Raw genomic sequence first — 26,873 nt, 5'->3', positions numbered from 1 at the left:
AGGGTCTGACCAAGAAAAAAAAAGAGATGACTCAAATTACTAAAATCAGGAATAAAAGAATTTACAGAATAAAAAGGATTCTAAGGGAAGAGTATTAACAATTGTATGCAAACAAATTAAATAACTTAGAAGAAGTGGACAAAGAACTACTACCAAATATGTCTCAAGAAAAAATAGAAAATATGAATAGACGTATAAGAAGAAATTGAATCAGTATTTGCAAAAAACAAAAAAACTCCCCACAAAGAAAAGTTCAGGACCAGATGGCTTTCTTTAATGGTGAATTCTATCAATGTTTAATACAAAATAACACAAATTCTTCCAAAAATAAAAGAGAAGGTAACACTTCTTAACTCATTCTATGAGGACATTATTATCCTAATCCCAAAACTAGACAAAGACATCACACACACACACACACACACACACACTACAGATCAATATCCCTTGTGAATATAGATGCAAAAATTCTCAACAAAATACTAGAAAACCAAAGGCACCATCAATCAAAAAAAAAAAATTTATACACCATAACCAAATGGGGTTTATCCCAGGAATGTAAGATCGGTTCACCATACGAAAATCAATTAACGTAATCCACTATTTTAATAGAATACAGGAAAAAAACCCGCATTATCTCAATAGATGAAAAAAAAAGTATTTGGAAAACTACAGCACCCTTTCATAATAAAAACACTCAACAAACTAGGGTGAAAAGAAAACATCCTCAACCCATTAAAGGGCAACTAGGAAAAACCTTCAGCTAGCATCATACTTAATGGCAAAAGACTAAAAGTTTTCCCCTTAAGATCAGGAATAAGACAAGGATGTCTACTCACATTATTTCTAATCAACTTTCTACTAGAGGTTCTAACCAAGGCAATTAGGCAAGAAAATGAAATAAAAGACAACCATGTTGGAAAAGAGGAAGTAAAACTATCTTTACTCACAGATGACATCAACCTTGTGTATAGAATCCTACAGAATCCACACACACATACACGCAAACACAAAGGACCTATTGGTGGTAATAAATGAGTTCAGTAATGTTCCAAGATATAAGATCAATAATAAAAAATCAAATGTATTTCTATACTAATGATTAGCAATCTAAAAATAGAAGAAAATAATTTAATCTACAGTAGCATCAAAAATAATAAAACAGGAATATACTTAAAAAGAAGTGTAAAACGTGTACCTGGAAACGTTATTGAAAGAAGTTTAAAAAGACCTAAATAAGTGGAAAGTCATCCTGTGTTCAGAGTTTGGAAGACTTAATATTCTTAAGATGGCAATGATCTCCAAATTAAGCTACAAAATCTACAAATTCAATGCAATCCCTATCAAAATCTTTGCTGGGTTTTTTACAAAAATTGATAAGCTGATCCTAAAATTTATATAAAAATGCAAGGGACCCAGAATAGTCAAATAAATCTTTAAAAAGAAGAACGAAGTTAGAGGTCTCAAACTTCCTAATTTCAGAACTTACTATAAAACCGCATTAATCAAGACTGTGTGGTGCAGGCATAAAGACAGACAGTAGATGAGTAGAATAGAATTGAAAGTCCAGAAATAAACCCATACATTTCTGAGTAAGTAATGGGTGCAAGACAATTAAATAAAGGAAAGAATGGTCTTTTCAACAAACGGTGCTTGCTCAACTGGATATCACATGCAAATGATTGAAAGTAGACTTTTGCCTCACACCATATATAAAACATTAACTCAAAATGAATCAGAGACCTAAATATAAGACCTATAACTATAAAACTTTTAGAAGACAACATAGGTATAAATCTTCATAACCAAATAAAAAAATAAATTGGCCTTCATCAAAGTTAAAGGACAACATCAAGAAAGTGAAATGATAAACCCAGAATGGAAAAAATGTGTGCAAATCATATATCTGATAAGGGTGTAGTATCCAGAATATTAAAGAATTCTTACAACTCAACAATAAAATAAAACAAACAGCCCAACTAAAAAAATGGGCAAAGGATCTAAGAAGATATTTCATCAAAGAAGACATGCAAATGGTCAATAAGTACATTGAAAGATGCTCAACATCATTAGTCATTAAAAAAACTGCTGCTGTCAAGTCGATGCCGACTCAGAGTAGAACTGTCCCACAGGGTTTTCAAGGAATGGTGATAGATTGACTGCCGACCTTTTGGTTAGCAGCCAAACGCTTAACCACTCCAGGAAAATGCAAATCAAAAACATGATGAAATAATACTTCACACCCGCTAGGATAGCTATTATCAAAAATATGGACAATAACAAGCATTGACAAGTATGTGGAGAAAATGGAATCCTGGTTTATACATTCTTGGTGGGAATGTCAAATGGTACAGGTGCTTTGGAAACATTTTGGCAGTTCTCAAAAAGTTAAACATTAAACAGTTGCTGTCAATTGCGACTCATGGCAAATCCATGTGTGTCAGAGTAGAATTTTGTTCTAGAGGGTTTTCAGTGGTTGATTTTTCAGAAGTAGATCACCAGGACTTTCTTTTGAGGTGCTTCTGCATTGACTGTACCTCCAAACTTTTCAGTTAGCAGCTGAGAGCATTAGCTGTTTGCACCATCCAGGGACTTCAAGTTAAACATAGTTACAATATGACTCAGCAGTTCCACTGGGTCCAACTCCATATACGAAATGTCAAAATTTCCACAGAAACAAAAAATAGAGTAGTAGCTGCCAGGACTGGGGAGGAGAGAACAATTAGGAGTGATGTTAAATTGTAGGGATTTCTTTCTTTCTTTTTTTAACAGCTTTCTTGATATATGATTCACACACCACACAATTCACCCATTTAAAGTGTACAATTGATTACCTTTTAGTATATTCACAGAGTTGTGCATCCATCTCCAGAATCAATTTTTGGATATTTTCATTACCTCAAAAAGAAACCCTGCAACCCCTAGCTATCACCTCGCAATCCTCCTTTCCCACCTCCAGCCCCAGCCCTAGGCAACCACTGACCTATTTTCTGTCCCTATAGATTTGCCTCTTCTGGAAATTTTATATAAATTGAATCATATAATATGTGACCTTTTATGACTGACTTGTTTTTCTTGACATTATGTTTCAAGGTGCATCCATGCTGTGGCATGTCTTAGTTTCCAAGGTGTTCTATAACAAAAAAACAAAACCAAATCCGTTGCCAACGAGTGGATTCCAACTTACAGTGACCCTATAGGACAGAGTAGAACTACCACATAGGGTTTCCAAGGAGCAACTTGTGGATTACAAACTGCCAATCTTTTGGTTAGCAACTTAACTCTTAATTACTGTGCCACCAGGGCTCCCTTCTGTAACAAAAAAAAAAAAAAAAAAAAAAAACACACAAATTGGTTGGCTTTAAAGAACCTTTACCTATTTCCTCACAGTTCTGCAGTCAAGAAGCCAAACCAGGGTACTGGCTGTATTGATTACCTCTGAGGGCTTTGAGAGAAGAGTTGTTCTATGCCTTTCTCCTAGTTTCCGGTGGCTTTCAACAATTCTTGGTTTTCCAAGAATTATAGATAATAATTATAGATTCATGTGCCTCCATCATCACATGGACTCTGTCTTCCCCTGTGTATGACTTCCTTTTTATACTCAGAGGGATTAGAATTAGGACACACCCTACTCTAGTATGATCTTATGTAACTTAACTGATAAGAAAAACCCTATTTCCGAACAAGGTCACATTCACAGGTACAGGGATTGTAAGACTTCAGTGTATCTTTCTGGGGGATACAATTTAATACACAACATAGCATGTATCAGTACTTCATTTTTTATTGCCAAATAATATTCCATTTTGTGGATATACCATATTTTATTCATCTATTCATCAGTTGATTGACATTTTGGTTGTTCCCACTTTTGAGGTATTATGAATAACATTATGAAATGGGGTTTCTTTTCTGAAAATGTTCTAATATTAGAGATTGGTAACGATTGCACAACCTCATGAATATAAAACCAATGAATTATATATTTTTAAAAGAGTGAATTTTATGGTATGTGAATTGTATCTCAGTGAAAATAAGTCATACTCTACTTCAGTGCCTTTGCACTTGTTTCTTCTGCTGGAGTGCTTGTCTTCAGATACCCACCAGGCTTCCTTCATGGCTTTATATTAATTTTATATTGACTATACCATGGACTACCAGAAGAACAAACGAGTCTGTCTTGGAAGAAGTACAGCCAGAGTGCTCCTTGGAAGCGAAGATGAAGAGACGTCATTTCACACTTTGGACTTATTATCAGGATGCAACAGTCCCTGGAGAAGGACATCATGCTTGGTAGAGGGTCAGCAAAAAAGAGGGAGATGCTCAACAAGATGGATCGACACAGTGGCTGCAACAATCAGTGATTGTGAGAATGCGACTGAACCGGGCAGAGTTTCATTCTGTTGTACATAGGGTCGCTATGGGTCAGAACCAACTCAACGGCACCTAACAACAAGAAACAACAATATTCCTCATCCTTGGAACAATGCCTAAACCAACACCAAACCAAACCCATTGCCGTCGAGTTGATTCCAACTCATAGTGACCCTATAGGACAGAGTAGAACTGCCCCATAGGGTTTCCAAGGAGTGGCTGGTAGATTCGAACTGCTGATCTTTTGGTTAGCAGCTGAGCTCTTAACCACTGCGCCACCATTGCTCCTGAAACAATGACTAGCATATGATATATACTCAATAAATATTTGTTGAATGAATGATTTAGAGGATTTTGTGCATTGACAAAATCTGTCTTAGGTTTTAACAAAATCACTCTGGCTGTAGTATTGAAAATAGATTCCAGGAATATAAGGGTAGAAGCAGGGAGACCATTTACAGGCCCATTCAATAGCTCTGTTACAAGATGTTGGTAGCTTGAACTAGGGTGGAAGTGGTCAAAGTCAAGATTTATTCTGAAGGTAGAATCACAGGATCTGTTGACGGTTTGGGGCAGGGGTGAAGGAAAACGAAGAGTCTAGTGTAACGCCAAAATTTGTTATCTAGGCTCTGCCGGCCAGTCTCTACATCTCACAGATAGTCCTAAGCCCACCCCTCCCCCAGCTTCACAGGATGAAGTAAGGTTTTGATGAACACATTACTTGGATATTCTTCGAGAGTCCTAATAGAAAATGTCCTCACCTGACCTGCCTGACTTAGTCTGGCCCACACTGAGGAAGTTCCTCTTCTCTACTTTCAACTCTGGCTTCTGTCCTGGAGCCAGCATACCTCCTCTCACATGTGTTCCTCAGACCTGTCACATAGTAAACCAAACCAAACCCATTGCCATTGAGTAGAATTTGACTCATAGCAACCCTATAGGACAGAGTAGAACTGCCCCCATAGGGTTTCCAAGGCTTTAAATCTTTACAGAAACAGACTGACACATCTTTCTCCTGTGGAGCGACTGGTGGGTTTCAACCACTGGCCTTTTGGTTAGCAGCCAAGCTCTTTAACCACTGAACCACGGGTTTTTGTCACATAGTAGCACTCAGAAATAATAAGAGCTAAGATATATTATGGGCTTTTCTAAGCGCTTGACAAATTTTCACTCTTTTAATGCTCACAACAAACCTAAAAAAAAAAAAAGAAAAAAACCTGTAGTTTTTCTTAGCATTGTTTAAAGGTTCATCCATATTGTAGCATGTCTTAGTTTCCAAGGTCTTCTATAGCAAAAATAAACAAACCAAATCTGCTGCTGTCGAATGGATTTGGACTCATAGCGACCCTGTAGGACAGAGTGGAACTTCCCCATAGGATTTCCAAGGAGCAGCTGGTGGATTCAAACTGCCAACCTTAACCACTGCACCACCAGGGCTCCTCAACAATCCTAGGAGGTAGGTATTACTATTATCCTTGTTTTACTGATAAAGGATCTGAGACTTAGAGAGGTGAAATAATTCGTCCAATGCTACACAGCTAGTAAGTAGCAGAGCTAGGGGCATTGAATCCAGGTCTGTCTGACTTCAAGCGTTGGATGGATGGATGTATAAATGAATACTATCTATTATACACAATAGAGACTGCTAAACTCTCAATCAATAGACCGTGTAGCCTGCAGAGTGTTAGCAAAGATGGAAGATACAGAAATACAGATACTCTAAAAGAATTTATAATTTGAGGACATTCTGTTTCCACACACATAACCAATAAGGAGAACTAACTCTGCCTCTGCCTCTGCCTCTGCCTCTGCAGAAATGGCCAGGTGGAAAGAACCCCCATGGACCTCCTTAGCTACTTGATGGCCCACTACAGAGGAATGGCTTCTATACAAGGGAGGAAGGTGCTGGGGGTGTGTTCATCTGTCCTCCTGCTTCTAGTTACTCTAGGATAGAAGAAAGAGGCAAAAACTGTACAAAACCATGGAGGCAAGAATGAATAGAAATCAAAACACTCTGAAAAGTATGGCCAAGAAATTTTGGAAAATGTTGCGGGTAGGTTAGATATCAGTGAAGGGATTAAGATAATTTTTCACAGAAGACAAGGGTCTGCCATGCCTTTGAAGGAAAATGTAATCAGTGCCCAGCTGTGGATTGTTTCCGTGTGTGTATTTGTCAACAACCCAATGAAACAGTGCAAAAGCAGCAAGGATGCCCCAGCCCTAGATCTGCCAACTCGGGGTGCTAATCAGCCCACCAAGATTGAAGGAGCTGTAGTCTATTTCCTTCCTCTGCTCTGGGACCAACCCTCCACCTTCAGATCCAGGGCAATAGAGTTTCACTTCAGTGGAGACTTTGCCTTTTTCTCCATCAATCCTTTCCTCATTCTGCCATAGTACACACAGAACCTGAATGCTTTCTGCCCTTTGCCAGGACCTCCTCCTTTCATGTAGAAACTGGCCCAATTTCCCTATCTTGTAGAGGTTCTTGGAAAATAACTAGTAAAAAGCATTAAAATGGCTAGTTTGATAACAACTGAAAGAACTAATGTTTGTCCCATCCATGGGCCAATGCTCTGACCCACTGGTACTATGGAGAGGGGTGTTACATTAGCAATCCTGGGTTCTATCTCAAATTAACTAGTCTAACTGAGGATAAGTGAATCAATATTGCCATAGTCATTGATAAAGACTTGCAATCATTTTCTGTATGTTCTATAGTGAATTTACTAGGAGGGATGCTTTTGTTAAAGATGCTATCCTTAAGGTGATTCCAAAAACCCATTGCTGTCGAGTCAATTCTAAATCAGTGAGCCTACCCCATACGGTTTCCAAGGCTTGCAATCTTTACAGAAGCAGACAGACTACCATGTCTTTCTCCCACGGAGTGCCTGGTAGATTCGAACCGCCAACCTTTTGGTTGGCTGCCAACTGCTTAACCATTGCACCACTGGGACTCCTTTAAGGTGATTAGCCTCTTGGGAAAAAATGTAGTAAAATTATTCAGTACGAAACAGAACAAAACAAGCACAAGTTTACTTGTTCAACTCACTGTTCAGGTGAGTCTGGGCCATACACTGCAAGCAGGCCTTCACCCAGGGAGTGCCCACTGGTATATAACATCCTGATATTTCATAGTGAACATCTGGTAAAACAACAAGCTCATTCTCAGAGGCCATGCCTACACAATCTCCTAGGTCTCTCCTGGTTAGAGAGATGCTCCTTAGCTATCTAAAGCTTCACACACATACAACGTGTGTCCCTTGCTACGGAATGATTTTCCAGTTTGTCTCTGATAATCAGTCACTTCTCTCATTCATTCATTTATTCATCACTCACTCACTCACTTAAAATTTCCTGAGGGCCTTCTACATGCCAAGAACTATGGTAGGCATCAGAAATAGAGATGCTTCCCTCAGGGAGCATGCAGTCCAATGGACAAGACAGAGGAGCTAACAGATGATTATAACACATGTAATAAAATTATATAAGACGTACAAAGGGAATACAGAGGAGGGGCTGTGAAATGCTGCCTGTCAGGGATGAAAAGACCTCAAGGAAGGGAAAGGGACATGTAAGCTAAGTCTTAAAAGATGAGCAAGAATTGCCCAGAGAGAGGTCGTGGACTGTGTTCCCTGCAGAGTGTCATCAGTCATTCCCAGGTGTTTGATTTTCTTGTTCCTAATGGGGCCTGCCGATTCAAGAGTTTAGAATTATATTTGCCATGCAGTGGATTCTGACTCATGGCGACCCCATGTGTGTCAGAGTAGAACTGTGCTCCACAGGGTTTTCAAAGGCTGATTTTTTGGAAGTAGATCACCAGGCTTTTCTTCTGAGATGCCTCCGGGTGGACTTGAACTTCCAACCTTTTGGTTAGTAGCTGAGCATGTTAATTGTTTGCACCACAGGGAGATCATAGCTATATTAAAACCAAAGTCAAACCCATTGCCACTGAGCTGATTCTGGTGACCCCCTGTGTTACAGAGTAGAACTGCTCCATAGAGTTTTCTTGGCTGCCATCTTCACAGAAGTGAAGATGTCCAGGCCTTTCTTCCACAGAACCTCTGGGTAGGTTTGAACTGTCAACCTTTAGGTTAGTAGTCAAGTGCAAACCACTTGTGCCACACAGGGACATATACATAGCTATCTTAACCTCTCAAAAATCATTCTCTAAGATGCCAACAGTTATTGTGAGGGTTGGGTCACTGTATCTTTAAATACCAAGTCCAGTGTTCTGGCACTGAGTGGCCTTTGCTGGTTCTGCAATTACCAGGCCCAGGGTCAGCCAATCCCAGATGAGTCCTCTCTCAGGCCCATTTCATTCTACAAAAGATCTTGAACATCTGTGTGGCAGGACCACTGTATTCCTGGTCATTGTGTAGCTGGGCTAATGTCAGTTATTATTCAATTTAAAAAAAGAAGCAAGTGGGTCCATATGAGCCTTTCACCAGCAACTACACTTGCCCATGCCTGTCTTCAGGCTTCTTCTCTTTCCCCTCTGAGGTGTTGAAAGCCTTCACTTTCACACCGTGCTTCCATGAACACAGGTTGCCTCCTCCCATTTTCTAAAATAGTGTATTACAAGCTGGCAGCTGGAGAATCAGAGGCTCTGCCTATAGGAATCAGGAAAGGTTCTGAGAACGGTGCAAAGATAAGAGGACAATACATTTTCCCACATATGCAGGCCATCTGTTTTGCCTATAATTATTGAGGGTTTTTCTTTTTTTTTTCCTTCATAAAAACTTCAAAATTGACTTATTTCTAGTCTGCGCCATCTGTCACCAAAAGTCCCAACTTGGCCAGTTCCTCTGCTGACCAGACACACTTTCGTTACCTGCAGCTACTACCATATGGATACATCAGAAACTCCTTAGGGGACGAGTTGACTGCATGATATTCTCTGGAGCCTCTCTCAGCTGCAATCTGAGGCTTAGGACATTCAGCTTCAGTACAGGAGTGTCCCTTTTTGCCCTTCACTGCAGGGACCAAGCCCAAACAGTAGGGGATAAATGGCGTGTAGTGTGAAGAACAGAGAGCCGAGGGTTGATTCCCAAGGAGCTACAGTATCTAAGGCAGAGGAAGAGGATCCCAAGATGGTGGGTGAGTGTGGCCAGAAAATTGGAGGGGAATGAGGAGAATGAAAGGCCACTATGCAAGGCAGCAGCTGTTCAGTAAGGAAGCAATGGTACAAAGTGTCAAATGCCACAAAGAAACCAGTTAGACAAGATCTAAAAGGGTAGCCATTGGATTCGGCCATCAGGAGGCTGTGAATAACATCAGAAGCGCAGTTTTAGTGAAGTGACATATAGATGTGGTGTAGGTGGCTGCCAGATTCCAGTGATTTAAAGAGTGAATGGGAGGTGAATAAAAAAGAGAGAGTAGAGATGAAAGAGATACGGGGTCAAGAATTTCTGTTTTGTCTTAAGAAGGAAGTGACTTGTTTATAGGTCAAGTGGAAGGAGCTGTTAAAAATACATGACATAGGAGACACTGTGTGTTAAGGGTGATGGAAAATATGGAAATGGATAATGGTGATGGCTGAACCATGTGATAAACATAATGTCACTGAATTATTGTACATGTGAAGAATGTCGAAATGGCAAATGATTTATTACATTTATATTTATCATAATTTAAAAAAAAATAGAGTGAAGGGCAAAAGCAAAGTGACTGACCTGAAAGGAAGATGAGACATCTCATCATCTGGAACTAGAGGAGATCAGGGAAGGATGTGGAGCAGGGGAGATCCAGGCACCGAGGAGTAGAGAGGCGGTAAGAAAGAAGTCTGGACTCCTGAGATTGTCACACTTGAGGAGGCAGTCTGGGTTGATGAACGAGTTTGTGTGATGAACAAGTTGGAACTTTGCCGTACTGTGGGAGTGGATAATGTGTTCACCTAGAGATACATGAAAGGTCACATATTCTTTTAATTGAGTTTGTCAGGTAATGCAAGGGAACGAGGAAGTGCCCTTTCTGCTGTCTTTGTAGCTACTCTTGGTCACTTCTTCTCAGCTGTATGTTGGTCTTCCTGACTCCAGCTACCAGAGTCTCCTCAGGAGGAACTGTAGACAAATGCTTCTCAGCTCTCTAGGCCAGTGCCTGGCCAGAGCCTCCAGGCTGACTGAGCTGGAGAGAAGCCACCCAGATTCAGGCTGGACTCCCAGGCTCAGTTCTGGGTTACCAGATACAGGTTGTAGCCTTGGCAGTTCCTGGGGCAGAGCTGCTGGCGCCAGGAGACCTTTAGTCACTGGGTGCCTATTACTTGAATTTCCTGTTTAATCAACAAGGGCCACAAACACGCAACCAACCAGGCCAACAAGTGTCAGGATTCTCCCTTTGACTTCTGCTTTTTCTCTTTTATTATCACATGATTGATATGATTGCTTTATTATTATTGTTACCATCATCATTATTTTTGTAGCTGAATTAGACCTGATGAGATTTGGAGTCCAACATGGAACACTGATGCAGCACAAAAGCATTTTTTATCTTGCCTGACTTGTACATTGTTTCAGTTTTATAGAATTAAAACCAGCTGAGGTCTGAGGGCCTCCTCAGGCCCACTTGACTACCTTCAGGCATCCTGCTGTGGTTTGCCACCCACAGCGACGAGGACTCTTCTGGCATGCAGACTGCAGGGGCTTGGAAAGGCTGGCAGGCGGATGGTCCGGAGAAGCTTCTAATTAAAGCTCTTCAGACCTGCAGACATGGAATCCTAACCTCTGCGTTCGGTGTCTGAACATGGCATAAATCCCAGAACTCAGACAGGACTCTGAGGGACAAGAAAACACAAGTAACAAGAGTGAGAAGATAAGTGGCCAACACTGAGGGAGGGTGTGTTAGCTTCCCAGGGCTGCAATAACAAAATATCGCAAGCTTGGTGGCTTATACCAGCAAAAATTTATTGTCTCACGGTTCTGGAGGGTAAAAGTCCAAATGTGTCAATCGGACCAAGCTCCCTAGAAGTCCCTAGAAGAAGATCCTTTCTTGTGTTTCCCAGCTTCTGGTAGCCCTAGGCATTCCTTGACTTGTACATGCATCTTCAGTGGTCGTCCTTCCTCTGTCTGTCTCTTTGTGTCTCTTCTCCTCTTTTAAAGGATACCACTCAGATTGGATTAGGACCACCCTACTCTATCATAACCCCGAGTTAATTTAAGAGATAACATCTTCAAAGACTATTTTTAAACAAGGTCACATCAGAGTTTCAACATATCTTTTTGGGGACACAATTCAATCCATCACAGAGGGCATTGGAGCTAGTGTTGGGGAGACACTTGGCTCAAGGATGAACCACACACCAGTTCTGCAGAGTACAGACATCTGTGCCAGCCCAGGTGAGGAGGTAAGGGGGAAGAAGTTGAAGGTAGCAAGAATCATCACCATAGTTTAGGTTCAACTTGTAGGAATAAGTCTCTAGGAAAAGGAATGCTAAATCCCTCCACCCACCCCTTGGAGGACATATTGTAGCATCCCTGGGGCTCCTTGGCAGATCTGATACACCCTGTGGCTGGAGCTATGGAGCTGATAAGACAGCATGGGCACTTCTGCCTCCCACTCCCCATCTCCCACTTGCTCTCAGAGGCCCCAGCAAGGCGTCTATGCTCAAAGTCCCTCTCTGTGGAGCAATTGCCTGTGAGTAATGTTCATTCATTCAATAAAGCATATTTATTGAGGTGTATCTTTGGCTATGTATATTTTCACAAAAAAAAAAAAAATGGTCCTCCAAGGTTGAGAAGGGAGAGTTTTGACATGTCGTGGGGTTCTTAACCAATGTCATAAAACAATATGTGTAGTGACTGTTTAATGAGAAACTATTGGTTATGGAAACCTTCACCTAAAGTACAACAACAACAACAAAAACATATTTATTGAATTCTCACCTGCACCTGCTTAGAACACAAGCCCTCTACAGAGATTTAACTCTGAGTGCTCATTAGAGATGGTTTTCACCCTGTGAATGAGTTTCAGATTCTGTAGGACATGACCTATAGGCAGAGAGCCAGGGGTGTGTGGTGGTAGAGTGGAGGGGGGAGGGGGGTCTTGCCTACCAAATTCAAAGGCTAGACCAACTTCTCACAGGTAAAATTCCTTTGACTTCATAGCAGACTCTGGAAGACGTTTCAAAACCACTTTCAGTTTCAGCTTTCCACAGGTGATGATGAGTTTCCCTAGAGCAGGAATTCCAACCCATGATGCCCTGGTTCCAAAGCACACGCTCTTCCTGCTTTACCACATTCTGCAATTCTATCTTACCTGCTCCTGGAACGGCTCATGTCTCTGGCTATGTTAGGTGCCTGTGTTCCCACCCTATGTGCTTAAGAGTGGGTTGAAATCAGCAAGTCCACAGAAACAAACAGGGAGGAAATCAAGCCCCATTGATGCACAGACCCTTGCCTTCCAGGCTTGGTTTTCCTTCTTCTTTCCTAGAGGAAGGAGCCAGAATCCAGGAATCAGTGGACACCACGTTTTCAGAGAAACTACTGGCCTCCTGAATGCTGATGTTGCTGAGAGGAGGAATGGACAAGGCTGGGAGTAGCTGAATGTCATTGTGATACCCAGAAAGAAAGAAATATTGGTATCTTACCCAAAAAACAGACCTAGGAATGAGAGGAATTGACTTTTATATGGGAGGTATAGAAGCATAGGATCAGAAGCTTGGAATGACAAAAAGAAAGAAAAAAAATACAAGCAAGAGATTAAAAATAATGAGAAATAATATGAAGATGTTAATGAAGAAATGAACAATGCATAAGAGATATGTCTTTGGAGAATATCTATCCTCTAATCGGGGTTTTCTCCAGCTACTCTGGGATCTCAGCCTATTCTGACAGGCTATGATTGAGGAGGGTCATGCTAACTTCACTGAGCATGTGCACTGGAAGAAGCTTTGTGACCTTGAGGAGTGGTAAAGACAGAGTCAAATCTGATTGGACTCCACCATATCAGGCCCTTTCATCCATTCAGTTAATTAATGGGTGTGAGTTCATGTCATATTTCAGTTATTTAAACTGTCTGGATCCTAGTTTCTTCACTAATAAAATGGATCCAGTACCTACTGCATGTGATCATGTGGGATCGACATTAAACAGTGTGTTATAAACACCTAATAAATTCTTAAAAAATATGCTCATTCTATTAATTCATCTGGATGTCTTGCATTTAATTATGTTCCCTGGAACAAAATGTCAGAGATACTAAAAATAGAGTGAACAGGTTAGTTAACATCTCTAGATGTTCAGCTACGCTTCCTTACAGTGATTTGACAAGCCTTATCCAGCCCTGAAAACAGATCCCACTGTCACCCAGGCCCACCCTCATTAAATAATGCTTACCAAAAAAAACCAAACTCTTTGCTATCGAGTCGATTCTGACTTACAGCGACCCTGCTGGACAGAGTAGAACTGCCCCCATAGGGTTTCCAAGGAGCGGCTGGTAGTTTTGAACTGCCAGCCTTTCGGTTAGCAGCCGAGCTCTTAGTCACTGGGCCACCAGGGCTCCAAATAATGCTTAAGTTACTGTTTTAGGGCAATATCTCCTTGATATGTGAGACTGAGCATGTGAAACTGCAGGCTGCAGCTGGAGTACTGATGAATCCTGCCAGGTCTCTGAATTAAATGTCATGAATGAGTGGAACATGCATATTACCCTCTGTGCTCCAGCATCACCATCATTTAAGCTCCATATTGTTGTTGTTAGCTGCTGTCCAGTTGGCCCCTAACTCATGGGGACTCCATGCACAATGGAACAAAATGCTGCCTGGTCCCCATGATTGGTTGCAGATCAGGCCATTGTGATCCATAGGGTTTTCATTGGCTGATTTTTGGAAGTAGATCACCAAGCCTTTCTTCCTAGTCCATCTTAGTCCAAAAGGTCTGCTGAAATATGTTCATCATCATAGCAACATGCAAGCCTCCACTGACAGTGCATGAGGTGCATTGGCTGGTAATCGAACCTGGGTCTCCCACATGGAAGGTGAGAATTCTACCGCTGAACCACCAATATCCTGTTTAAGCTCCACAAAACTCTTTGCTGTCAAGTCAATTTCAACTCTTAGGGAACCTGTAGAACAGAGTAGAACTGCCCCATACAGTCCAATGCTGTAATCTTTATAGAAACAGACTGCCACATCTTTCTCCTGCAGAGCAGCTAGTGAGTTCAAACCACCAACCTTTCAGTTAGCAGCCAAATGCTTACCACTGTGCCACCAGGGTTCCTTTTTAAGCTCCATAGTCACTTGAAATTATCTCAGTGCTATAGTGTGAAATGTAGATTTTGACTTGAGTATGCAAAGAACATGTGGTAAGCTTTACATTCAATGAGCTTACAGTGATGAAAGAAAAATGTTCCGCAGAGCAGACATTAGAATCACTTATTTACTATTCTTTGTGTTTTGTATTGGGGCAAATGGTTTTCTCAGTGGGATTGCTCCTCTGAAATGGTCGTGGAAATAAGAGGGGAAATACACAATTTTACTTTACATGCGATTTCCATAACAAATGTAAGCAAAATAAGATCAATATACAGGTAGTGTGTTTTAGGTATTATAAAATATTATCTTATATACATAATGTATTTTATGGACGTATAAGTTATAATATATAATTTATGTATGTATAAAATATTAGACAGATCACTTAGTAACTGTGGCAGAGGCAGTAACGTTCACCAAATGGTCCATTTGCTCTCCTTTATTTTCCAGCTTACTTCTGGTCAGTGGACTGGGACAGAAATGAAGAGAAGGTATGATTGCTCTATGCTTCTCTTTTCTTCTGCAACGTGCATAAGGAGCTTCCAAATGGGGCAGCAGCAAGACAGTGGAGCACCCATCAGCTGGAACCCTGGAGCAAAATCCTGTCCCCACCCTACCCCTTTGCTAATTCACAATGGACAGGTAGCATGAGGGATAAATCTTTGCTGTGTTAACCTATAGGGATGTTGCTGTTAATTTGTTATCTAGTAAAACCTACCCTATACTGGCTGATAGAGTAACTGTTCCTTGGAATTCTCTAAACCAAATCTCAAATGAGAAATTAAACTAAGAGTCAAGGGCAGTAGTCTTTAGTACCAATGATTCCATTCTATTTTTCTTTTCTCAAATTGATTAAAAATCAAGTAAGAATTTTCCATTTTGTTGAAAATATTTTAAGGCTTTTCCTCTTAATTCCAATTTTTTTTACTCCAAATTCTTTCATCTGGATGAGATTTCAATGTTTTTTAAATCTTCAAAGTTTCTCCTATATCTAGACTATCTCCCAGGCAAAGGAACTTTCTGTAAGAACTAAGAAGGTCATCCCCAAATCTACTGCTTCAGAATTAGCAGGCAGACGCCTTCTTGGAGTCGCATTTCACTTGTATTATAGAAGGGACTCACTAGATATTTTCGTGAAGTTAAATAATTGAACTCATGTTTAGATGTGAAAAAAAAAAAAAGCAGCTGTCTGCCAGCTTTATGGTTTATGTGAGACAAAACAAAAGGGTAAAGAGAGAATTTTTCACAATTCATTTAACCCAGCTAGACTGAGTAGTACAGGAGAAGGCAAACACACTCCAGTGGTTTCAGTTCAAGACGATGAAAAGAGAATAACGTATTGCTTGCTGACTTCCTCACTTCACAGAGGTTTTATGAGGATTAAACAATTAAAACACTTTGAAGATGACAAATGCTTAAGTGCTAAGCATTATTATTATCTGAAATCATTATTACATCAATTCCTTGTGTAATGAAGTATTATTATTGGAAGCTATGCAAGAAAATTCAATCTTTGGAGATTTTGAGCTCAATTTGCAGAACAAAGAGACGTGGGTATCATTCACCTGAGTACTTTAGACATGCGAATCAAGAGTATCTAGACAGTGAGTGAGTACTTCTTGTTTGTTCGTATAACTAATAGGAATTTTGTATTTATTGGCATGACCCAAAAAGCAATATGGTACTTTGGTGGGGGGGGGAAATAAAGAAGATTTAAATTCTCCCATAAGGTGAAACTGAAATGGAACCTACCCAAACATTTTCGGCTGAGATTAAAACCCCTCCTGGCTATTTGAATAAATCGCTCTTTAAGTAATTAAAACTGTAACCTATGGTCTTTAGTAAATTCTAGTAATTTCTCTGTACTCAGTTTCATGTGTTTTCTAGCTGGCTTCTTTCCAAAAAGTACACCTGTGTGTTAGTTGAACAATGTCTTACTGAAAAATGAAATTAACTAATTTTGTTTGATTTGGATCTTGGTTAAAACTCTTGAGTTAGATATTTATATGCAGAGCCACATAAAGAACACTAGCTTAAATTATCCCACCAGGGAGTATAATAAGATTTCCATTTAGCTAATAGAACATTAGAATATGCTTAGCTAATGAAAACGATTCATCTCTGTTTTTCTATCAAACACAAGGTTTGGAGACAGAACTATTATTTTAGGTATAGAACTTCTACTTTTTTAACCTTCTTCCCTTCCATGTTACATCCTCTTCTTAAATTTATTCACTTTTGTTTCTAAACTTTGAAAAGTCCTTGATCAGTTTAATTGATGAAAACCCAATAAAACATTGCTTTGATTTTCAATAATGGATCTTTAATGTCTTTGATCCCCTCTTTTCTTTTTAAAATAAAGCCTAATGAGTCCTATTAAATGGGGGGAATAAAACTTATCCCAATAACTATTTTCATTTTATGAGGGCAATTTAAGTTTTCACTTTTGTCCATTAATTATATGAGGGTGTCACCAATGTTGGAAGATTGGATTTGTTTGTTTCCAATGTTGACCTCAATTACAGCTAACCCTTCGTACAGAATATCACTGAATAGGTGGTGCCCCCTCTTCCCACCTCAGGAGTGCAGGTGTGTTCAGTAAGAATCTGGTGTCATTCACAACTGTGCTACAATTTCAGGGCAATCATACTTTCCAGGGAGGCTTGCCCCAGAATGGCCTCAGAATGGCCTCCAAGGGGCCCCGTCTTGCATCAGAACATGCAAACTCTCTTGGCGGTTTAATATGTGGGCTTTATTGGACCTTGATGGGAAGAAAGTTGCTGATTTCCTGCCATTCCCTCTGAGCCCCAACACCACAGATTTGAGTGAAGATTGGAAGAGAGACTTCAGCTTAGGAAAGGAGTCTTTCAATTACACCTAGTGTGCCTCCTGTATGGCTTCTCAAAGGTTCTGCAAACTGCCTCGAGTGTCTGTGGGTTTTTTTTTTTTTAAGAGTATTCAATTCTTCAATAAAAAGGTAGAGAAACAAATAAATAAGAAGGATGGATAGAAGTATAGAAACAGGTAACATGTGAAATACTTTAGACAAAAAGCAAGTAAAGCTTATGTGTGCTAATCATATGTTGGAATGGATGGAAGGACCAAGTAGGCACTAAATATTCATGTTGTTTACGATACATCAAATTTTCATGAGGCACTAAATAGTCATGAGGTCTTTAATTACCCACTCAGTAACACCTATTTTGCCTCCACTTGTTCTCAACCTGCCACTAAGGTTGGGGTGATTTGTTATGCAGCAACAGTATTCATGGGATACCAGTGATCCACAGGACGCTGACACTCCACAGACAGTTGAGGAAGCTCTGACCTAGTCCAAACTTCCCCCTTTTCATGGATGGGGAACTGATGCCCAAAGAGCAGAAGTAATATCTATGTCTTTGAAGGCCACATGTCTCTGTTTTATAAAAATTGGAACACACATACATACAAGAAGGGCCTAATTATATTACTAAATATAAAGAGCCCCTATAAATCAATAAGAAAACCTAAACACAATAAGAAAACTGGCAAAAATTATAAACATGCAAATTCATAGTGAAAGAAATACATGCTAAGACTTTTTTTAAAAAATAAGTAGATAAGATCGAAGAAAGAGAAGGGGGAAAGAAGGTATAGTCTGGCTTTCAGATGCTATCATAGCCACCCTTTTTTACCTCCTCCAGTAGTGGAGTATATGATGGTTAATTTTATGTGTCAGCTTAGCTAGGCTATGGTTCCCTCCCAGTTGTTTGGCCAAACACTAGTCTAGTTGCTGTTCCATAATATAATCTAATCTAAATTGTAATGTAATTACATTCCATAATGTAATCTAATATAATGCAATAAATCAATCAGTAGAAAAGAAGGTTTCTCTAAGATGTGTTCTGCCTCCAGACTATAAACAGATATTTTGGCAGAACTTTGCTCTGCACTCTCCCTGTTGCCTGACCTATGGATATTGGGACACAAGCCTGCAGGGGTGACCAGCCTGTTGCCTGACCTATGGATTTTGGACTAGCCAGCATACCCCCCGCCCCATAATCCCATAAGCTAATTCTTTAAAGTGGTTAAATCTCTCTATATAGAGAGAGATAGAGATAGAGACAGAGACAGAGATATAGAGATGTAGAGATATATAGATACATGGTTCCGTTTCTCTAGAGAGCCCTAAGTAAGACAAGGGGTGGGAGGAGGAGAAGGGAAAAAGGCAGAGTGATGCTGCACTCCTCTTTCTGGGAGTTGCTGCTGCTGCTCTGGTAACACTGTGCCAGCCTCTGTGAAGCAGGCAACCAAAAGCTGGCTCTACTGAGCAGCGCACGTGTGGTTCCTTGAAGGGCCACATATTTCCCTAAGTCTTACCATGTCGACAAAAAAGCAAACAAATATATATATACAGTAAAACCTGTGAAATCCAGAAACTGTGTAAGGCAGAAACCTGTCAGAAAAGGAAAATACAAATATTTTCCACTAAAATGAGTGAAAGAAAAGTGGTAAGACTGCGCCCTGTCAAAGGTGGAAAACTTGCGAGACCCAAAAAGACAAGGCAGTGCCACTGAGTTCCGGGTTTCACTACATATATATATATAATTCCCCCCACCCCAGGCAGTCCCGGGAATGTCTTACATGTGCTCAGTTATCCACTTAGTTTTCATGTGACTTCTTCTGTTGCAGCCCTCTTGGACCACTGCTGTCACTGTTGCCAGTCTCACTACCCTGAACCCATGGTGTTTTTCTACAGAAAATGGGGGAAATAAACCACACTGCCACTCTATGTCACACTTCACCACATAGCTTCAAGACAACTAAGAGGCTACAATCCTTCCAAGAGGGAATCCTATTGTGGACCCAACTAAGGAGATTCAGTTGCTAAAGAATGCCCCAGAAGTGGTCCCATGGCATGGCCTGCAGGGAAAGCGTCGGTGTGCTTCATCTCTCCATTTCCTTCTTCATTCTTTTTCTATCTTATCTTCAATTTATAGCCTTGCTACTCCAAGTGGGGTCCAGCAGCATCTTATCACCTAGGAGCTTGTTAGAAATGTAGAATTTCGGTCCCATCCCACACTGACTTTATCAGAATCTGCATGTTAACAATTTCTCCAGGTTATTCCTATCCATATTAAAGCTAGAGAAGTACTTGTTAATAGAAGGGAATTTCTGGGTCCTCCCACTCCAGTTATTGACATCCACATTCATTTTTAGCTAGGTGGCTCTCCAAAAAAAGGCTCTATTCTTCCTCTTTCTTCATCATACTTCACCTTGTACAAAGCTTTCCTTGGCAGCTTTTGACTCCTGTACCCATTCTTTCCTGTTTTCTCTTACCCTCTCATGTGACCTTTGCCATTCGCTTCCCATTGATAAATATCTGTATAGGCTACATGGCTCTGTTTATTCTCCTCCCAGAGAAGCTGGAAACACACACTGAGGGTCAGCTATGACTGGCTTGATGGGCTCAACCCTGCCTCTTTTTGTGCCAAAGTTAATCATTCCCAGAGTTCAGAGGTTTATGACTTGTTTCTTGTAGTTCCAAAGTGTGATCAAGATGTCCTGATGTTGAGTTGGCAGGACTAATGGCTTATTTAAATATTTTTCCAATTCTGCTATTTTAAACCTCTTATTCCACGTTGATATCAGTAGTACAGTAATATGAATGTAGTGAAATCATGAGGATCATGTCAAGTTTGTCTTTAAACTTTTGAATAGATTAAAGTCACTATACAGGCAGTTTCCACAAAGTTTATATCTACTCTGAAAGGAAGACTACCTGGAATTCACCTCCAAAATATTCCATACGTACTTGGATATACACTGTACATGTGCTTTTTCTTCTTAGACATAGCAAGAAATTGTACTTGAAGGCTAGAGAAGGCAAAGATGACTCTTGGTATTTCTGGAGTACTTGGAGAATCCACCTGCACCCATAGAGTCAAAGACCCTATTTCCAAATAAGGTTACAGTCACAGAAATTAGGACATGGACATATCTTTGGAGGGTACACAATTCAACCCACTATAGAGGGTATGACATTTTTAAAACATGGCCCCAAATTCTTTGACACTCCTCCCATAGAGAGAGGGCCTATGATTCCTCCCTTTTGAATCTGGGTGGGCTATGACTTCTTCAAACAATAGAATATAGCAGAAGTGACACCCTGTGACTTTGGGGCTGAGTCATGAAAGGCATGCAGTTTCTGCCTTATTTGTTGGAACAGTGAGCCACCATGTAAGAAGTCTGACCACCCAGAGCTGCCACGCTGTAAAGCCTCCAAATTCTTTAACAAAATGTCATACCCAGGGACACACAAGAAGGTCCTCTAACCACTACCAGCACCCAATGTTTCTCTAGCACTGCACTCTCCAATACAGTCATCACCAGCTACCTGTGGCTGTCGAGCACTTGAAATATGGCTGGATTGACTGAGGAACTGAATTTTGAATTCAATTTAATTGTCATTAATTTAATATTAGATTTAATGTAAAATATATCTATCAATTTTTATATTGATTACATGTTGCTAATGTTTTGGATATACTTGGTTAAATAAAGTATATCATTAAAATTAATTTCACCTGATTCTTTTTCCTGTTTTTTAATGTGGCTACTAGAAAATTTTAATTACATATGGCTATTGGAAAGTGATACTCTAACATTATCTCCAAAAGATTCTGGGACCCAAAGCTAGTGACCTTGGGCAGGTGTCTCCCACCTGGGCCAGTTCAGTCACCTGAACCAGGTGACCTTCAAAGCACCTTCCAGGACACTGTTCTGCACCTGTGCATGGAGCAGACCTAAAGTTCACAAGGGGTCTTCATGGAACTTTAAGAATATTTTGGAAAAGAAAGAAAGGTCTTTCTTTGCCTGATATTCATTGTTCCTTTGGGTCAGTATGGCATTTTTGAAAAGATTTTAGTTAAACAATCTGGCTTTAAATACCAGCTAGGCTACTTATTAGGTGTTTGACTTTGAGCATGTTCCTAAACCTCTCTAAACATCTGATTCCTAGTGTTTAAAAAAAGGGAGTGATGGGCCAAGTTATTGCTTAAGGGGCACTGAGTTTGTTAAGAGTGAGTCTTAGTTATCTAGTGCTGCTATGACAGATATACCACAAGAGGATGGCGTTAAAAAACAACAGTTTATTCTCTCACAGTTTAGGAGTCTAGAAGTCCAAATTCAGGGTGCCAGCTCCAGGGGAAGGCTTTCTCTCTCCTTTGGCTCTGGGGGAAGGTCCTTGTCATCAATCTTCCCCTGGTCTAGGAGCTTTTCAGCACAGGGACCCCAGGTCCATAGGACGCACACTCTTGGCTCTTCTTGCTTGGTGGTAATGAGGTCCCCCATGTCTCTCTGCTCACTCCTCTCTTTTGTATCTCTAAAGAGACTGACTTAAGACACAACCTAATCTTGTAAATTGAGTCCTACCTCATTAACATCATAGAGGTAGGATTTATAACACGTAGGAAAATCATGCCAGATGACAAAACGGTGGACAATCACACAATACTGGGAATCACGGACTAGCCAAGATAACACACATTTTTAGGGGGGACACAATTCAATCCATAATAGAGTGATAGAAAAATTTGGAAACAAAGTAGTGATGGCTGCAAGATACAGTGAATGTAAGTAAAGTCACTGAATTGTACATGTAGAAATGATTGAAATGGCAAATATATATATATATATATTTATATATATTTTACCACGATAAAAAAAGTTTATTGTGAACATGTTTAAGGCACTCTGCTAGAACCGTAACTTTTTTGAAGAGGTAACGTGATCCCTACCTTGCAGAGCTATTGTGGGATTGAAGATCAGGATGTGAATGATCCTGCACCTAGTGCTAAATAAACAATACTCAGTGCTTAAGAGTCCTGAGAAACAAGAAGAAAAAATCTTGAGGATGTAGCTGTGATTAAAAAGCTTACATTGTGGGTGTGTGTGTGTGTGTGTGTGTGTGTGCATGCACACGCGCACGCACATGTGCACACAAAAACGTGCTTTGTGGGGTGGTGGAGGAGGCCTGGAGACAGACAATAAGCAAATATATATATATGTATATGTAACTCAGGACAGGATGAGTACCATGAGGAAAAAAGGCAGAACGAGGAGCTGGTGAGTGGCAGCGGAGGAGCTGCTGGCTAAGGAAGGAGTCTCTGCCTAGGAGACTTCCACAGAGAGTAAACCCTGGCCAAATCTCAATTTTATCAAGCATCAGGCCTCTGGAGGGAGGTAGTCTTTGGACAAAACTCTCTCCTGTGGCTCTGCCTCATTTTACATTTCCTTTATCTGCCCACACACGTACATATTCCTTTTTACTCCAAAAAATGGCCTCCTAACCCCAGAATCAACAGAGCATTGTAGTTTTCTAAGAAAACAGTTTAACTAAAGCCAATTGGCCTAAAATCAATCTTCTAAAGTCAATTTACATACAGCCAACTTACAGTGTTACTGTCACCTACATTTTTCCTAGTGGTTTACGTTTAGAGTCTTTCCTATAAAGCAGGTCACCTTTTTGTGAAGTTTTATATTTTCCAAATGTTCTTCTGTCCCAGTCATTTGCTAAAGGTAATTCTGTCTTATTTTCATGTTTCTAATCAGCATTTATTCACATATAACATACACGTTGATCTCTTTCAAGATTTATTACCTCTGCTTTGCAGTTTTGTCTTTTCATACCTATGTGGCTCTGTGGATTTATGAAGCCAGTTAGCCCTGCCTATGTCTGGTGCACTTAATGCAGTTATTAGGTGCAAATAATTAATGCTCACTGCTAACCGAAAGGTTAGCGATTCAAGGCACCATAGAAGAAAGACCTGGTGATCTACTTCTGAAAAATTAGCCATTGAAAATTCTATGGAGCACAGTTCTACTCTGACACGCATGAGGTAGCCATCAGTCGGAATTGACTTGACAACTAGTCCGGGTTGTTTTGTTTTATTATCTTGACTGATACAAACTACAGAAAACTTCCTAGTAGCAACTTTCTACTATGTGCTTCTAGGTTCATAAACATGGAAAAATAAAGCTACTTTAAACCCATTTGGGAAGCAAGCGAGGCCAAATAAGTAAAGGAAACACAAAGCACATTCCCATACATTTTCTCATTCAAAACTTATATCTACGTGACAGCGGGGGCGGGGGAGTGGATTATCATTCTCATTTTAAGACAAGGATCTTGAGGCTTGGAGAGGTTGAGTTCCCATGACTCACACATGTGAGCAGAGACAAGACATGACTACAGGCTGTCTGACTCCAGACTCAGTGTTTCAGTTAAGAACCCTACAGTGCTTCTGGTAATCATCTTGCAAATGTGCTAATTAGGCTGCTAATTCATTCAATAAAACACGATTTATTCACCATTTGTTCAAACATGGTCTCATTTGAGCCTCCAAAATGTCATTTCTTATTACCATTCTCATTTAATGAGAAAAGTTGGTTGAATGAATAGACGAATTAATTCATTGTGTGATGCAGGGGCTATAAACTCAGCCCAGTTAATGAAACAAGAAAAATTGAAATCAGGAAATAGTTGAATGAACTAACAAAGAAACGTCCTCCTTTAGAATATTTTAAACCAGTGGTTCTCACCTAGGGGTGATTTTTGTACCCCTGAGGAACATCTGGAAATGTCTGAAAACATTTTTGGCTTACACAGCTGGGGTGGGGGGAGTAGGGAAAAGAGGATGCTATTGGCAGCTAGTGAGTACAGGCCAGGGATGCTGCCAAACGTCCTGCAATAGCAGGATAGCCCCTATAACAATGAATTACCTGGCCCAAAATATCAATAGTGCTGAGGATGAGAAACCCTATTTTAAGGGATGCCTGTTTAAGGCAGTAAAAATGAAGTGTACTTTGAAGACTAGCACTGTCCTTGAAGGGAATAATCTTCTCCCTGTAACGTATTTCCCCAGTAGACCCTTCGCGTGTTCTGCCATTTATAATCTCCCTTCCTTTTCGGAAAGAAAGCCATGTTCCCATGTTCATTTTCTTGGCCTAAGTACTTGGGTGAGGTTCTGTTTTGCCGTGGTTTCACTGGCACAGCCCCTTTTCCACCAACTCTCTTTATGAGCTTGACTTCTGCACTCAGTGGAAAGAAAGGTCATTATTACCTCAAGTAGTGTCCTTGCTCCCAGACCCTCTGTCTGGGTGAGGCTCCTGGACAGGCAGAGCAGGCTGGCTCTCTGGCTCAATCAACCCCCTGTTCAGTCCTGTTGCTGCCAAGGCCAGCCAGCTCAGGCACCAACTGAAGCAGAAGAAGGCTTTCTCTTCCTTTCCATCTGCCTTTCCAACATCACGCTTTCTAATCTCTCTAGTCTGGTCTTAGATCATTCAGACAACTAGTGGAATCCTTACCCTTGAACTACACAGCAAGCCCATGCATCCAGTGCCTAGGCTCAAGATTCAGTTCTGTCTTCCCTTTTAAACTCCATCCTCACCTAGAGTCATTCAGGAAAAAGTTAATGACTAATAATTAATATATGACCCCTTCCAGGCAAGGAAACTCAGGTGGTGTAGTGGTTAAGAGCTATGGCTGCTAACCAAAAGGTCAGCAGTTCGAATCCACCAGATGCTCCTTGGAAACCCTACGGGGCAGTTCTACTCTGTCCTATAGGTTTGCTATGAGTTGGAATAGACTCGATGGCAACAGGTTTGGTTATTTTTTGGTTTCCAGGCAGAGCTTCCTTTTAACCTGGACCTTGCCCTAGCTCAAAGAAAACCTAAAATCAAACCAGTTGCTGTCCTGTGGACTCCAACTCATGGCAATCACATGTGTATTGGTGCAGAACTGTGATCCACAGAGTTTTCAATGGCTGATTTTTCATTTTCATAAGTAGATCACCAGGCCTTTCTTTCGAGACACCTTTGGATGAACTTGAATCTCCAATCTTTCAGTTTGCAGTCAAGCACTTAACCATTTGCCCCACTCAGGGACTAGCTCAAAGAAGTGAACCACTAATGGTGGGCTATCAGGCATGATAATACAAAGTGATTTCCCATCCATTTCCTCACTGGCTTTCAGAGCTTCCCTCTAAGACGGAGAGGGCAGAGGATTTTGTAATGCCCTTTCAGATGATGGTAAAACATGCTCAGAGTTCCAGGTTACCCGGCTGGCTGATGGTGGTGGCTACGTGAAACAGGGGGCTTCGGACCTTCACTAGATATACTCGGGGAGGGGGGTAGCACGACACTTGCGGGACAGCTGGGAACCTTCCTTACATGTGCAGCCCCTCTTCTGCTTACACCAAAGGCAGCATCCCAGCAACCCAAAAAAGGAATCCTGCTCTTCCCTTTGGGAAAGGGGTTGCTTTGTCTCACCTCCAATCTCCTGGTCCCTGGAGCTGTGGGGTTTGACACGGTTCTGAGTCCTCAACAGCTCTCTCTTGTTAAGCCCTGACTCATAATCATCCAGTCAGCATCTTCCTTCCTCAGTAAGCTCCCCCACAGATACTTGCCCTTTCAGAATTGACTGTCAAGCTTCATTTGTTTGATGTTTATATTTGCTCTCATTCCTTTCTGGCATGGGAGGACTCAAGTTGAAACAGCTCGGATTCTCCCTACAAGTTGTCTCTCTGCTCTCTTTCCTCATTAAGTAAAGGTAAATTAAAAAAGGCAAAACAAAAGTTAGAATTTCACTGCCTGGCAAAATGCAAAAGCATTTGAGAAATGGCCTAAAAATCCCTTCCCCTATGGAATACACTATAGAGTCGCTATGAGTTGGAATCGACTTGATAGCAATGAGTTTGGTTTTCTTTTTAAGGAATACTTGGAGTCCTGGTGGCACAGTGGTTAAGCGTTCGGCTACTAACCAAGAGGTCTGCAGTTCATAATCCACCAGCTGCTCCTTGGAAACCCTACGGGGCAGTTCTACTCTGTCCTATAGGGTTGCTATGAGTTGGAATCCATTAGACAGCAGTGGGTTTGGTTTTGGTTTTAATGAATACTAAGTCAAGAGGGGAAACAAAAAACACAATTAAACACAGTCTGAAAAAGGCTGTAACTGATATATGCCCAGGAGACTGTGGGAGCCCAGAGGAGGAAGAGACTACCTAGGCAGGTGGCTGGGTGAGGTAGGGACAACTGCAGAGCAGGGACCTATCACCTGACCTCACAACAAACTATCCTCAGGTGAGAAAAGTTTGCGGGTTTCAATGGCAATGCTAGTTTAGTGATGGCTTCATTTCCTATTATATAAACGACTTCATATGTCAGTATTACTTTAGCAGGTAGCATTGCTTTACTAGAAAATCAGAGTTTTGAA

The sequence above is a fragment of the Trichechus manatus genome, unplaced genomic scaffold (genome assembly GCF_000243295.1).
Source record: "Trichechus manatus latirostris isolate Lorelei unplaced genomic scaffold, TriManLat1.0 scaffold00189, whole genome shotgun sequence".
Taxonomy (NCBI): domain Eukaryota; kingdom Metazoa; phylum Chordata; class Mammalia; order Sirenia; family Trichechidae; genus Trichechus; species Trichechus manatus.
The sequence above is the reverse complement of the archived record's forward strand: the minus strand, read 5'-3'. Positions refer to the sequence as shown.